The sequence below is a fragment of the Mandrillus leucophaeus genome, unplaced genomic scaffold (assembly GCF_000951045.1).
Source record: "Mandrillus leucophaeus isolate KB7577 unplaced genomic scaffold, Mleu.le_1.0 Scaffold243, whole genome shotgun sequence".
Classification (NCBI taxonomy): Eukaryota; Metazoa; Chordata; class Mammalia; order Primates; family Cercopithecidae; genus Mandrillus; species Mandrillus leucophaeus.
Genome location: NW_012102510.1, coordinates 2,483,796 through 2,494,964, shown reverse-complemented (window position 1 = coordinate 2,494,964; position 11,169 = coordinate 2,483,796).

Sequence of the window (11,169 nt, the reverse complement as noted above, 5' to 3'; positions counted from 1 at the left end):
TCAGGAGTTCGAGACCAGCCTGACCAACATGGTAAAACCCCGTCTCTACTATCTCTACTAAAAATACAAAAATTAGCTGGGCGTGGTGGTGGACACCTGTAATCTCAGCTACTTGGACTAAGGCAGGAGAGTCGCTTGAACCTGGGAGGCAGAGGTTGCAGTGAGCCGAGATCACACCATTGCACTCCAGTCTGGGCAACAGAGCAAGACTCTATCTCAAAAACAAAAAACAAAACAAACAAAAACAAACAAACAAACAAAAAACATGAAGGCTTATTGAAATCTCCAACTATGATTGTGGGTTTGTCTATATCTTCTTGCAGTTCTATCAGTTTTTGCTTCATGCATTTTGAGCTCTGTTTTCAGGCTATAAATGTTAAGGATTTTTATATCTTCTTGACCTTCTTTATCCCTGAAATTGATCTTTTTCAATATTAATAGTCACTCCAAGTTTTTTAAAAATACGAGCACGATATATTTTTTTCTATCCTTTTACTTTTTTAAATTAGCGTCTTTGTATTTGAAGTGCATTCCTTGTAGGGGGCACGGAGATTGGTCTTGCTTTTTTTTCCAATCTGGAAATGTCTGCCTTTGTATTGGAGGGTTTAAACCACTTATATTTAATGTCATATTGATGTGGTAGTTAGGTTTGATTCTATCACCTTCCTATTTGTTTTCTATTTGTCCCATCTGTTCTTTGTTCCAAATTTAAATTTTTTCTGTGTTCTTTTGGATCAATTAAATACATTCATGATTCTATTTCATGTCTTTTGTTGTCTAATAAGCTATAAGTCTTTGTTTTGTTGCTTTGGTGGTTGCCTTAGGGTTTATAGTATACATTGTTATCAGAGTCCACTTTCAAGGGGTATATCACTTCATGTATAGTATTAAAAAACCTTACAGTATTATACTTTTATCTCTCTCCTTTTAGCCTTTATGCTATTCGTTAATGCATTCTACTTTTACATATGTTGTAAACATATGTCCACCACCACGCCCAGCTAATTTTTGTATTTTTAGTAGAGATAGTAGAGACGGGGTTTTACCATGTTGGTCAGGCTGGTCTCGAACTCCTGACCTCAGGTGATCCACTCACCTCAGCCTCTCAAAGTGCTGGGATCACAGGTGTGAGCCACCTTGCCTGGCATCAATAAACCTCCTTTTTTAAAATATATTTAAATAATAGAAAAAACATATATTTATCCATATAATTACCATTTATTTATTTACAACTGGAGTAATCTTCCTTTTGCTTGATGCATTTCTGTAACTTTTTTTTTTATTTTTTTTATTTTTGAGACGGAGTTTCACTCTATCACCCAGGCTGGAGTGTAGTGGTGTGATCTTGGCTCAAGGCAACCTCCACCTCCTGGGTTCAAGCGATTATTTTGCCTCAGTCTCCCAAGTAGCTGGGACTACAGGCGCATGCCACCACACTTGGCTAATTTTTGTATTTTTAGTAGAGATGGGGTTTCACCATATTGGCCAGGCTGGTCTCGAACTCCTGACCTTATGATGCGCCCACTTCAGCCTCCCAAAGTGCTGGAATTACAGGTGTGAGCCACCACGCCCAGCCTCTGTAACATTTCTTATAGTGCGGCTCACTGTAGCTTCACCCTCCTGAACTAAAGCAATCCTCCTTCCTCAGTCTCCAAATAGCTATGACTACAGGCATGTGCTATCACAACTGGCTAATTTTTTTTTTTTTTTTTTTGCTTTTGTAGATATGGGGATCTCAATGCCACTGATTTTTGTATGGTGATTTTGTATCCTGCAACTTTCCTGAATTTGTTCATCAGTTCTAATAGTTTTTTGGTGGAGTCTTTAGGTTTTTCCAAATATAAGCTCAGATCATCTGCAAAAAAGTATAATTTGATTTCTTCCTTTCCAATTTGGATGCTCTTTATTCCTTTCTCTCTCTCTCTCTCTCTCTCTTTTTTTCCTTTGAGACGGAGTCTCTTTCTGTCACCCAGGCTGGAGTGCAGTGGCTCGATCTTGGCTCATTGCAACCTCTGCCTCCTGGGTTCAAGCGATTATCTCCTGCCTCAGCCTCTGGAGTGGCTGGGATTACAGGCACACGCCACCACATCCAGCTAATTTTTTTGTATTTTTTGTAGAGATGGGGTTTCACCATGTTGGCCAGGCTGGTCTTGAACTCCTGACCTCAGTTGATCCGCCCACCTTGGCCTCCCAAAGTGTTGGGATTACAGGTGTGAGTCATCCTGCCCCGCCATATTTCTTTCTCTTGTCTGATTACTCTAGCTAGGACTTCCAGTGCTATGTTGAGTAACAGTGGCGAAAGTGGGCATCCTTGTCTTGTTCCAGGTCTTAGAGGAAAGGCTTTCAATTTTTCCCCATTCAGAATGACACTAGCTGTGGGTCTATCATATATGGTTTCATGTGTTGAGATATGTTTGTTCTATACTCAGTTTTTTGAGGACTGTTATCATGAAGGGATGTTGAGCTTTATCAACTCCTGCCATTTTGTTGTTCGTTTTCTGGTTGTTTTGTGGTCTTCTCTTCCTCCTTTCCTTTTTCCTGTCTTCCTTTTAGTGAGGGTGGTTTTCTCAGGTGGTATGTTTTAATTTCTTGCTTTTTTATTTTTTGCATATCTGTTGTATGTTTTTTGATTTGAGGTTACCATGAGCCTTGCAAATATCTTATAACCCATTATTTTAAACTCATGACAAAGTAACACTGATGGTATAAACATACAAACAAATAAGCAAAGAGAAAACTAATAAAAACTCTTACACTTTAACCTCATCCCCCATTTTTTAACTTTTTGTTGTTCCTATTTATATCTTATTGTACTATGTCTTGAAATGCTGTCATAGTTATCATTTTCAATTGGCTCATCTTTTCATCTTTTTTTTTTTTTTTTTTTTAGATGGAGTTTCACTCTTATTGCCTAGGCTGGAGTGCAATGGCATGATCTTGGCTCACCGAAAACTCTGCCTCCCGAGTTCAAGTGATTCTCCTACCTCAGCCTCCCGAGTAGCTGGGATTACAGGGATGTGCCACCATGCCCGGCTAATTTTGTATTTTTAGTAGAGATGAGGTTTCTCCATGTTGGTCAGGCTGGTCTTGAACTCCCGACCTCAGGTGATCCGCCAGCCTCCCAAAGTGCTGGGATTACAGGTGTGAGCCACCATGTCCAGCCTCCTTCAGGACTTTAAATATGTCATGCCACTGTCTCCTGGCTTGTAAGGTTTCCACTGAGAAGTCTGCTGCCAGATGTATTAGAGCTCCATTGTGTTGTTTCTTTTTTCTTGCTGATTTTAGGATCTTTTCTTTATCCTTGACCTTTGGGATTTTATTATTATTTTTGAGACAGGATCTTGCTCTTTTGCCCAGACTGGAGTGCAGTGGTGCAATCATGGCTCACTACAGCCTTGGCTTCCTGAGCTCAAGTGATCCTCCCATCTCAGCCTTTCAAGTAGCTGGGACTACAGGCACATGATCCCACATCTGGCTAAATTTTGTATTTTTGTTTTGTTAGAAATGGGATTTTGCCATATTGCCCAGGCTGGTCTCAGACTCCTGGGCTCACATGATTTACCCACCTCAGCCTCCCAGAATGCTAGGATTACAGGCATGAGCCGACATGCCTGGCCAGGAGTTTGATTATTAAATATCCTAAGGTAGTCTTATTTTGGTTAAATCTGCTTGGTGTTCTGTAACCTTGTACTTGAATATTGAAATCTTTCTCTATGTTTGGGATGTTCTCTGTTATTAGCCCTTAACAGATAACTTTTTTTTCCCTATCTCTCTTTCTGTCTCCTTTTTAAGGCCAATAACTTTTAGATTTGCCCTTTGAGGCTCTTTTCTAGATTCTGTAGGCATTCTTCAATCTTTCTTTCTTTCTCTCTTTTTCTCTTTCTCTCTCTCTCTCTTTCTTTCTTTCTCTCTTTCCTGAGACAGAGTCTTATTCTGTCACCCAGGCTGGAGGGCAATGGCGCGATCTCGGCTCACTGCAACCTCCGCCTCCGGCTCCAGCGATTCTCCTGCCTCACCCTCCCGAGTAGCTGAGATTACAGGCCGACTAAGTTTTGTATTTTTAGTAGAGATGGGGTTTCACCATCTTGGCCAGGCTGGTCTCGAACTCCTGACCTTCTGATCTGTCCACCTCGGTCTCCCAAAGTGCTGAGATTACAGGCGTGAGCCACCGTGCCTGGCCTCTTTTTTCTTTTGTCTTCTCTGACTATATGTTTTCAAATAGCCTGTCTTCAAGCTCACTAATTCTTTCCTCTGCTTGATCAATTCTGCTCCTAAATGACTCTGATGCATTCTTCAGTCTGTCAATTGCATTTTTCAGCTTCAGAATTTCTGCTTTATTCTTTTTTCATTATTTCAATGTCTTTGTTAAATTTATCTGATAGGATTCTGAATTCCTTCTTTATGTTATTTTGAGTTTCTGTGAGTTTCCTCAAGACAGCTATTTTGAATTCTCTGTCTGAAAGGTCACATATCTCTGTTTTTCCAGGATTGGTCCCTGGTGTCTCATGTAGTTCATTTGGTAAGGTCATGTTTTCCTGGATGGTCATGATGTTTGTCTGGGCATTGATAAGTTAGGTATTTACTGCAGTCTTTGCATCCTGGGCTTGTTTGTACCCATCCTTCTTGGGAAGCCTTTCCAGGTATTTGAAGGGACTTGGGTGTTGTGATCTATGTTTTTTGTCATCGAAGCCATATTTGCATTGGGGGAACCCCAAGCCCAGTAACACTGTGGCTCTTGTAGACTCATAGAGGTACCACCTTTGTGGTCTTGGATAAGATCCAAAAGATTCCTTTGGATTACCAGGGAAACATTCTTGTTCTCTTCCTTTACTTTCTCCCAAACACACAGTTTCTCTCTCTGTTCTGAGCCACCTAGAGCTAGGGAAGAGGTGACACAAATACCCCGGTGGCCACCACCAGTGGGACTGCACCAGGTCAAACCTGAAGCCAGCTCAGCACTGGGTCTTGCCCAAGGCCCATGGTAACCACTGCCTGGCTACCACTAATGTCCACTCAAGGCCCTAGAACTCTACAATGAGCAGGTGGCAATGCCAGCCTGGCTTGTGTCCTTCCCTTCAGAGCAGCAAGTTTCCCCAGTCTTGAGCAGGCCTAGAGATGCCATCCAGGAGCCAGGGCCTAGGCATGGAAACCTTGTGAATCTACCTGGTACTCTATTCTATGGTGGCCGAGCTGGCACCCAAGCCACAAGACAAAGTCATTCCCACTCTTCCTTCCCCTTTCCATAAGCAAAGGAGTCTCTCTCTGTGGCCAACACTGACGCAGGTCTTTGGCAAATATTGCCTGGCTACCACTGCTATTCACTCAGGGCCCAAGGGCTCTTGATTCAGCTTGTCGTGAATGCTGTCAGGCCTGGGACTCACTCTTCAGGCTAGTGGGCTTTCCTCTGGCCCAGGCAAGGTCCAGAAATGTTGTCTAAGAGCCAAGGCCTGGAATTAGGGACCCCAAGAGCCTATTTGGTGCTCTACTCCCATGTGGTGAAGCTGGAACATAAGCTGCAAGACAAAGTCCCCTTTACTCTTTCCTCTCCTTTTCCAAGCAGAGGGGTGTCTCTTCCTGTGGCTACCACAGCAGGGAATATGCTGGGTCACACCTAAAGCCAGCATGTTTCAGGGTCTCACCCAAGGCCCGTGGTGTACTACCTGAGTACCACTGTTTGTTATTCAGGGCCCGAGGGTTCTTTAGTCAGCAGATGTTGAATTATACCAGGACTAGAGCCTTCCCTTCAAGGCAGCAGGTTCTCTTTTTCTTTTCCTTTTTTTTTTTTTTTTTTGAGACGGAGTCTCACTCTGTCGCCCAGGCCGGAGTACAGTGGTGCGATCTCAGTTCACTGCAAGCTCTGCCTCCTGGGCTCATGCCATTCTCCTGCCTCAGCCTCCCCAGTAGCTGGGACTACAGGCGCCCGCCACCACGCCTGGCTAATGTTTTGTATTTTTTAGTAGAGACGGGGTTTCACAGTGTTAGCCAGGATGGTCTCGATCTCCTGACCTCGTGATCCGCCAGCCTCGGCCTCCCAAAGTGCTGGGATTACAGGTGTGAGCCACCACGCCCAGCCAACAGCAGGTTCTCTTATGGCCCAAGGTGTGTCTAGAAATGTCATTTGGGGCCAGGCACAGTGGCTCACGTCTGTAATCCTAGCACTTTAGGAGGCCAAGGTGGGCAGATCACTTGAGGCCAGGAGTTTGAGACCAGTCTGGCCAACACGGTGAAACCCCGTCTCTACTAAAAATACAAAAGTTAGCTGGGTGTGGTGGCACGTGACCGTAATCCCAGCTATTCAGGAAGCTGAGGCAGGGAGAATTGCTTGAACCCAGGAGGCGGAATTTGCAGTGAGCCAAGATCGCACCACTGCACTCCAGCCTGGGTGACAGAGTGAGACTCCTTCTAAAAAAAAGTTTGAAAAATGTCCTCTGGGAACTAGGGCCTGGAACAGGGGCTTCAGGACTCTGCCTGGTGCCATATTCTACTGTGGCTGAGCTGGCATCCAAGTTGCAAGACGAAGTCCCCTTTACTCTCCCCGCTCCTCTCCTCAAGTAGAGGAAAGGAATCTCTTCCAGTGGTTTGAGCTGCACTGCTTGGGGTTGGGAGAGGGGTGGCTCAAGCACTCCCTTGGCCACCCCAGCCGATGTTTCACTGGGTTGTGTGTCCAAATCCACTGACTCCAAGCCCAGCACAGCACTAGGACTTGCCCAGGAATGGTAGTCCTTGTAGCCTAGACTGACTTTCAAGTTTATTTAGGACCACAGAGCACTTTAGCCCACGGTGGTGAGGCTTGCCAAAACTCAGGTTCTGACTGCTGGGATGGACCATTTGCCTCTGGCTAGGGCTGGTCCAAGTGCTCCCCCCAGGGGTGCCGGCTTAGTTCTCTTCGGTTTTTGCTTTCTGTTGTGACAGGGAAGCACTGAGTTCCAGTACAAAGTCTCACAACTGCTATGCTCTCCTGCCCACAAGCACACAGATTCTCTCTCTATGCCACATACCCACTACCAGGGGATGGGGGTGGGGTGGTGTAGGTGATTCAAGGCTGTCTTTCCTACCCACTTTAGTGCCTCTTTCGGTGATAGGAAGTTAAAACCAGGTACTGTGATTGCTCACCTGAATTTTGGTTCTTATGAAGGTGCTTTTTTATGTGGATAGGTGTTCGATTTGGCATTCCTGTGAGGAGGATGATCAGGAGGCTTCTATTCAACCATCTTGCTCCCTAGGTTGACAGTTTTTAAAATTCATTCTTTGAAAAATGTTGCACCACTGGGCCATTTTTATATCTTCTATGTCTCTCGTTGAACTCTTTTGAACTTGTGGAACATAGCTTTAATAACTCTTAATGTCCTTCTCTGCTAATTAATTTATGCATCAAATCTGGGTTGGTTTTCATTGATTGATTGTTGTCTTCATATTTTCCTGCCTTGTTGCATGATTAGTAATTTTTTTTTTTTTTCTTCCCCCAAGATGGAGTCTTGCTCTATCGCCCAGGCTGGAGTGCAGTGGCGCGATCTCAGCTCACTGCATCCTTTGTCTCCCAGGTTGAAGCAATTCTCCTGCCTCAGCCTCTTGAGTAGCTGGGATTACAGGCGCCCGCCACCACACTCAGCTAATTTTTGTATGTTTAGTAGAAACGGGGTTTTACTATGTTGGCCAAGCTAGTCTTGAACTCCTGACCTCGTGATCCACCTGCCTTGGCCTCCCAACGTGCTGGGATTACAGGCGTGAGCCATCATGCCCCGCCTGATTAGTAAGTTTTTTGTTTGTTTGTTTGTTTTTAGAGACAGGGTCAGCTCTGTCACTCAGGCTGGAGTGCAGTGGTGCCATCATAGCTCATTGCCTCCTTGAACTACTGAATTCCAGCAATCCTCCCAAATGGCCTTTTGAACACCTAGGACTACAGTCATGCGCCACCACACCTAGCTAATTTTTGAATTTTTTGTAGAGACAGGATCTTGCTATGTTGCCCAGGCTGCCCTGGAACTCCTGGCCTTAAACAATCCTCCTTCCTCAGCCTTCTAAAGTGCTGGGTTAGAGGCATGAGCCACTGTGCCTGGTCCCATTGAGTTTTTCTTTTCTTTTCTTACTTTTTTTTTTGTTTTTTTGAGACGGAGTCTCACTCTGTCGCCCAGGCTGGAGTACAGGGGCTCCATCTCGGCTCACTGACATGGCTGCCTCCTGAGTTCAAGTGATTCTCCTGCCTCAGCCTCCTGAGTAGCTGGGATTACAGGCACGCGTCACCACACCTGGCTAATTTTTTTGTATTTTTAGTAGAGACAGGGTTTCACCATTTTGGACAGGCTGGTCTCGAACTCCTGACCTCAGGTGATCCACCCACCTCGGCCTTCCAAAGTGCTGGAATTACAGGCATGAGCCACTGCGCCTGGCCCTATTAAGTTTTGATTGGATGTCAAACGTTGTGATTTTTTTTTCTTTTTGGGTGCTGGATATTTTTGTATTCAATATAAATCTTCTTGAACTTTGTTGAGTTGCAGTTAAGTTTCCTTGGAAATATTTTTATCTTTTAAGGTCTAGCTTTTATGATCTGTTCAATGGAGTCTTGAGCAGTGCTTTTTGTAGGGCTAATTATTCTCCACAACTGAGACAAGACCTTCCTGAGGACTCTACCCAATACCTCATGAATTATGCATTTTTTCCAATCTGACTGGTGGGAGCAGGCACTATTACTGGCTCTGTGTGAGCATGAGGCACTATTCCCTCTAATCCTTTCAGATGTTCTCTCCCTGGCCCCAGGCAGTTTGCTCACATGCATATACTGATCAGTAAGTAGTCTTCTGGATACCGAAGCATATGCTCTTCAGATCTCCAGGGTTCTCTGTCTATATTAGGGTTCTCCAGAGAAACAGCACCAATGAGATATATTAGGATATATGTATCTATATTTATCTATCTACCTACCTACCTATCTATCTATCCATCCACCCAGAGATTTTAAGGAATTGGCTCACATGATTGTGGAGGCTGGCAAAGTTCGAAATCTTCAAGGTAGACTAGCAAGCTGGAGACCCAGGGAAGCGCTGATGCTTTAATGTGAGTCCGAAGGCAGTCTCCTGGCAGAATTCTCTCTTCTGGGGAGATCAGTCTTTTTCTATTAAGGCCTTCAACTGATAGGATGAGACCCGTGTGCATTATGGAGGGTAATCTGCTTTACTCAAAGTCTACTGATTCAATGTCAATCTCATTTAAAAACTACCTTCACAGAAACATCTAGAATAATGTTTCACCAAATATCTGGGTACCAAGGCCTAGCCAGGTTGACACATAAAATTAACCATCACATTCTTTGTGTAGCGTTTTGCTTTCTGGTACTCTGTTCTATCGACTCTAGCTATTTTGATCTCCCAGAAGTCTTAGCTCCAAATCCTCAAGTCAGGGAGTCAGGTGGGCTCTACCTCAGTTCTCCCACCTTGTGCCAAAGCCTGAACACTTTCTCAAGGGGCCAAACTGGTCTTCCAGGAGTGGTGGCTCACGCCTCTAAATCCTAGCACTTTGGGAGACAAAGGCAGGAGGATCACTTGAGCTCAGGAGTTTAAGACCAGCCTGAGCAACATAGGGAGATGCTGTCTCTACTAAAAATTAAATAATAAAAAAAAATTAGCTGCATGTGGTGGTGCACACCTGTAATCCCAGCTACTCGGGAAGCTGAGGCAGGAGGATCCCTTGAGCCTAGGAGGTCGAGGCTGCAGTGAGCCGTGATCATGCCACCTGCACTCCAGCCTGGGCAACATAGCAAGACCCTGTCTCAAAAAAAAAAAAAAGGCAGTAAACTGGGGAATCGTTTAACTCTTCATCTCATTTGTTTCCCATCTCTCAATCCTTGGTTGCCTGCTGTCCATTGTTCAAAACCTGTTGTTTCATGCATTTTTCTGGTTTCTTTGGTTGTTTCAGGTGGGAGGGTAAATCTGATCCCTGTCCATCTTTGGGACAATCAAATCTGAATCATATGTTCTTCTCCAGTATAGCCTCTCAATATGATTTAGAAGAAATCTAGATGAGACTAAGCAGTTTACCTTTTTTTTTTTTTTTTGATGGAGTCTCGCTCTGTCACCCAGGCCGGAGTGCAGTGGCGCCATCTCGGCTCACTGCAAGCTCCGCCTCCCGGGTTCACGCCACTCTCCTGCCTCAGCCTCCTGAGTAGCTGGGACCACGGCACCCACCACCACGCCTGGCTAATTTTTTTTTGTATTTTTAGTAGAGATGGGGTTTCACCGTGTTAGCTAGGATGGTCTGGATCTCCTGACCTTGTGATCTGCCTGCCTCAGCCTCCCAAAGTGCTGGGATTACAGGCGTGAGCCACCGCGCCCGGCCAAGCAGTTTACTTTCAAATAACTTGGGCCCTAAAAAATTCTTAACTGATTAAAGTAAATCTAAATGAAACTGAGTAATTGATGTGAAAACAAGCTCAGAATCACACATTCTACTCCAATGTAACTTCTCAATATCAGTTAGAATAAATCTAGCACAACTAAGCAATTTATGTACAAAATAACTTAGAATCACATATTTTCCCTAAATAAATTTTTATAGTGAGTTAATCTAGGTGAAACTAAGAGCTTTATTTTAAAATATTCAGAATCACAATTTTTTTTCTCAAAAGTAATATCTTATGGAGAGTTAAGAGTATGTGAAGATGAAACTAGCTGTATATGTACTAACAAGCAAAAGATCACACATAGTTCTAAAAAATAACTGCATATGGTGACTTAGTGCAACTCTAGGTAAAATTAAGCAATATAAGTGAAAACAAGCTTAGAATGACACATTGTTCTCAAAAGTAATTTCCCATTGTGAGTTAGGGCAAAATTAGATGAAAAGAAGCAGCACATCTTAAAATAAGCTTAGAACCTCACATTCTTTGGCAAGGAAACCAATTCTTTGAGCAAAGTTTGAGCAAATTTAGATTAGTCTAAGCATAAGCATTATAAGTAAAAATGTGCTTAGAATCACACATTCTTTTCTTTCTTTCTTTCTTTCTTTCTTTCTTTCTTTCTTTCTTTCTTTCTTTCTTTCTCCTTCCTTCCTTCTTTCCTTCCTTCCTTCCTTCCTTCCTTCCTTCCTTCCTTCCTTCCTCCCTCCCTCCCTCCCTCCCTCCCTCTTTCTTTCTTTCTTTCTTTCTTTCTTTCTTTCTTTCTTTCTTTCTTTCTTTCT